Genomic DNA, 5,610 nt, shown 5'->3' with positions numbered 1-5,610 from the left:
TGTGTGTTTATATTTGTTTAGATGTGAAGATATATATATATACACACACACACACACACACATAAATACATATATACATATATACATATATACATACACAGACAGACAGATAGACAGACAAATAGATAGATAGATAGATAGATAGATAGATAGATAAATAGATAGATAGATAGATAGATAGACAACCACCATCTATCAAAGCTAATATATATTGGAAGAGAACAAAGGAAAATAATGATAAAGTGTAGAGATACATAAAATTAGGTATATACCTTTATAAACATGCATACATATATGCATACTTACACATACATGCACACAGACACACATACACATACATGTACATAAAATATGTATTTATCTGTATATATATTTGCATGTATATATGTGCATATATTCATATATACACTTATATGTGTGTATATATATATATATAATATATGTGTGTGTTTTCAAATACACTCGTGTTTGTGTGTGTTGTATTATATACATATGAACAAATATATGCATATGTATGTGTGTATATATATATTTATACACACACAAATGCACACACTCACATGCACACACCCATCTATATTCTATATATACATATAAGCTTGTTGCAAGTGCCAGTAATTTCAATAAATAAGAGACAGATAAATATTTCTTTACTCTTGCTTCTCTTCAATAGATTGACTTTCACAAACATAAACCAGCATAGCATTCTTATGAATATACATAGCCATACGTATCTTGGGAAATATATAAGTGTGCACATGTCATACTGGATGTTAATAAATATATGTACATACATATCTCTATATCATACTATGTATATAAATTTTCATATATACATGTGTGCATCTGTGTATGAGCAAGAACTAGGATATTAAATTCATACTAAAAGTTTGATACTCTGGCCAATAGAATCTACCTTCTGTGTATGTGTGTGTGTGTGTGTGTGGGTGTTGTTAGTGAATGAATGAAAATGTTGGTGGGTAAATGTCTGCATATAAATGAAAATATTTGTATACATACATCTATGTATGTACATTCGCACATTGTAGCAGATTAGCATATATCTTTAGGACCCATGTGGCTTTATTTATTTATTCATTAAAACTCTAAGCTAGCCTCTTTGATAATAGCCATATAAGAAACAACAGTGAAAAATATAACTTTTATTTTGTAAAGGTAAGAAGTAAAGAAGTGAGAATATTCACAACAAAACAGACATAGAATCTCATAAAATACAGAAACTTCTCAACATCTCAGACAAACTAATATTAGCTAGCATGATATCATTTACAACATTAAATGCTATAAAGACAATTTCTTCGACTTATCTACCAAATGCCAGTTAATCCTCTCAGCTAAAATCAAATTAGATTTATTTAGTAAAAGAAATTTTAAAATTGTATATTTTTATAGACACTCCATAAATTTGATCCAGAAGTAAAATATAACAATTACCATACATTCAATTAAAAAATTGCCCAGAATAATTAAGAATGGATGTTTTACCTATTTTTAATAATTGAGAATTTGAAGTTAGCCCATTTAATTTGCATATATTTTGAGTTGGTAGCTATTCTCCCGCCTTTTTGGGAGAGATTTAGATATTGATCCAATGTTTATTTCTCTTTAGTGCAAATAAAGTGTTGGTTAATTAATATTTTTTAATTTTCCCCATGCAGTGTTTTAGTATTTAATATGCTAACAGCATTTAAGTCTATTGCTCCCATTTTTGTTGGGAGGGAATTTTTAATGCTCCATCATACAAGTTTATTAACTGCAACTACAACAAACCACTTGAACTTTATATCAGGTTGAGTAAAAAGTAAGCAAAATATGAAATATTTGAAGTAGCATTTGGTAATGTTTCATCGTTAATTTCACTGTTCTATTGGTACTATCAACTAAAATATCACTCACTCAAGTGAATGACTGTTGGCTCACACTGAGCTCATTTGTCTTTCACAGGTTTTGGTTTTTGTTTTGAATAGTGTCTACAACACCTTCTTCACCTGGCAAGCCAGGTGGGGTAAACTGGTTTAGTCACTGACTGCCTAACCATGAAACAGGTAGAACTGGGTTACATGGTGCCAGTAGCAAGAATTTCCTGAATGGATCTGATGAGCTCACTGAGAGCTAATAGTCATCCACATTAGTGGTGTCTCATAAAAACATCCTGCATGTGGGCTGGCAAACTGTGAAGTTGATTCAAGTCTGTAACAACAAAAACTCCAAGGAAAGACAAACTGTGCTTTTGAGTCGGAGTAGATCTCTATGAGTGATGTAGAGAGTGAGCTCAACTAAAAACTAATAATTTAATAAGTTAATAATGCACAAATCTGCAATAATGTGTATTGTCAGTATGCAATTGTTGTGTGAATGTTGAAGATAATGATTTGAAGAGGCAGGATCTGGAGCAGAAAAAAATGGAGATGGTGATAGGGTCAGGGCACGAAGAAGGGATATGAAAGATAAACTGGGGATTGAATATTGGTGCACAGATCTTGGTTTCCACTTGAATTTACACAGAGGGTGTTATGTCATGTGTGGAAGGGAGAAAGAGTATGTTGTTTGTATGTGTGTTTGAGAATTATTTTTATGGAGGTGAAACTAAATAGATTCCTTGGAGGTGGTGGTGGTGGAAAGGAGTGCATTTTGAAGGTGAACGTGCATGCGTCTGCATGCACTTGTGTATTTTTATAGACATGGTTAGTTGGTCTGGTTTTATTGAAATTGTTTTATCTTTTAAGCAGAAAGAAATTTAATGCTCATGACCTGTTCTAGGGCCTCCAAGACTAGTGGAAGGGAGGAAGGAATCTATTCTCAAATCAGAAACTTGACTTAAATCCTTGCAACAAGGTCGATTCAGCAAGAGGCACCCAAGATGCTTGGTAGTGGTGCTAAGCTGGGTGAGAGATCAAGCCTATCACCTAAGTAAGCAATGGTAAAATTTGAACTCTGAACATAGAGAGCTGGAACAAAAGCTGCAAGACATCTGGACTGACGTTCTTACAGTTCTACTAATTCACTGCTTTTGATTGGTACTTTATTTATCAATCCTGAAAGGATGAAAAGTAAAGTTCACCCAATGAGATTTGAACTCAGAGAGCAGGGCCAGAACAAATACTACATGGCAGTTTGTATGATACTCAAATGACTCCACCACTTCATCACTGTAGAATAAATTTCCAAAACAGCTTATCAAAGTCCAGTGGTCTGTAATGAAATAAGATATAAATAAAACCAAAATGTATAGCTCACAAGGAGAAAGACAGATTGTAGGATTTAACTATCATTTACTTAAAACAAGTTATAATGAAGGATGCTATAAGATAGAACTGCGTTGCAATGAAAAGTGTTAAAAAAATAGTCACATCTCATGATATAAATAATACATTTACAAAGTGCTTAACTGCTAAAAGATATTCACACAACTACTCATATTTGATATAAAACAGAATGTTGAATTCTTGTCACGTAATTTATTGTTATGTAATACTTTGATTCTAATAAACTATGTAAAACACATGTCTAACAACATTATTTTTCTCTTTTTGTTGCTCAGACATAGCGAAGTGGATAAGAAGTTTTCTTCAAAACTATGTATGTCCAGGTTCAATCTGATTTAGAACTACTGTAGTCTCACATTGTCTAATACTTTAAATGGGAAATGTGTTACATTTGACTTGTAAGTGAAATGTTAGCTGAAATCTTTCTTGAGTTCACGTATGTATATACATCGATGTTTATCTGTATCTATGTGAATCAATGTTTCAACTTGTAGCATTTTCATTTAAAAAGGTAACTTGGCCATAAAATAAACAAAAATTGGACTGACTGATTTGATAAAATCTTCGAAGGGAGAGCCCTAGCATGTACAGATTACAATGGTTGAAACCAGGAAAAGTTATTAATCTTCTCTTTAGGGAATATATATCTGTACATATTCTTAATCTCAGCAAAGATTGAAACTCAGAACATTTACCTTTAATTTATGTATAATAACATTCCTAACCACTATGCCACCAGCTTACAAACAAGTAGTGAAGTAATTTTAGGTTATTTAGCTCTATCTTTCAGGAAGGACCATAAGTGCAAGAATGAAAATTGTTTAAGAAGGACAAACCTAGGTCCAATCCAAGCTAGATTCTGTAAAAATACTGAACTTGCTTAAAAAGTGGAACTTACTAAGAATATATTGAGGACAAACAATATGCAATCATTTGCATCTTAAGACCTTGTTTTCTTATGATGGTGACTACAGCTTGCCTTTACACCATGCACAGTGAGAAATGCAATACTTATCCCCTTTCCATCATGAGCTTTGTAAGTTCATCAACAGTTGCTACCCACTGTCCCCATCATCTTGTGCGGACTTTCGAAGATACATTTGGGTTATAACCTCATGGACTGGTTCTTAGTCAATGACACGGCTAATGAGTAACTTAGAATGTTTCAGACAGTGCTTGGTAAACTACAGCTGCCTTCCAGCTTTCTGGTTGATCAACTATGTGTGGCAATCTTAGAGTTGCTCAGTGTTCACATCCTGCTCTAGCTGACACTGGAAGTCATCTACAGCAGCCAATACTTATATTAGCAAGCATAATTTAGTGTATAGTATGGGCCCTCTTTGAAAGGTATCTCTATATGCTATTAGTCGTATTTTCTGATACGTTGAAAATGTACTTCATATATATGCCTTTTATGGTACTTGTTAGTCACCTGAGACACTACTTTCAGCTTTCTTCACCTCACTCACCAAAATAATATATTTCATTTATTTATTCATATTTAGATTTGAAAGTAAGTTTTTCTAATGACTGATGACCTGAAGAATAAGTATTTTACTATCCACAAGCCATGATGAATATTAAGTAAGTGTGAAGTAAGGTGAGTATTCAAATGGAGACAACTTATGTTGCTATAACCTGAAGATCCTCAACAAATCAAATTATCACTTTACTCTTATCAAATTACACTTGTTTGCTTTATTTGGGAACTAAAATTGGAAAGCAAAGATATGAATACAAATTGTCCATGCTGCATATCTGATACATTGAGAACAATGGGGATATCTTATATAAAGTATTGGAAATAATATCATACAAGCCTTAATTTTTAAGCAAGACAAATTTATTCAGAAATATTCCTGAAGCTAAATACAAGGTCCAGCAAGGAAAACAGAGTGTTATTAAATGAATACGATGTTGTTTAAATGTACAGAACAATGTGTGCCTTTTAACAACATATAAGTAACAAATAAATAACTGTTCATTTAGTCTTCATAATAATGTCATTCAAATGCCTTCCATTGTTTTGTACACATACTTGGAGCCTAGCTTGGAAGTTCTGCATTGTATATCACACCATGTCTTGAGGTATCGCTGTAATTTCCTGATGAGTAGCAGCTTTCTATTCCTTTAATGTGCACTGTTTATTGACAAAATTTTCCCTTCAATGAACACTTTCCCTAAAGAAAATAATCGTAATTCAAAATATCAGGTGATCAAGCTGGGAATGGCATGTAAATGCATTAGAAAAGTATATCATTGGTATGCATTTTTAAACATGAAGTTATCTATTTATCTATATGCATGCAAGTAAATACATACA

This window comes from Octopus bimaculoides, chromosome 4, assembly GCF_001194135.2.
Source record: "Octopus bimaculoides isolate UCB-OBI-ISO-001 chromosome 4, ASM119413v2, whole genome shotgun sequence".
NCBI classification, from domain to species: domain Eukaryota; kingdom Metazoa; phylum Mollusca; class Cephalopoda; order Octopoda; family Octopodidae; genus Octopus; species Octopus bimaculoides.
This window is presented reverse-complemented; position numbering follows the sequence as displayed.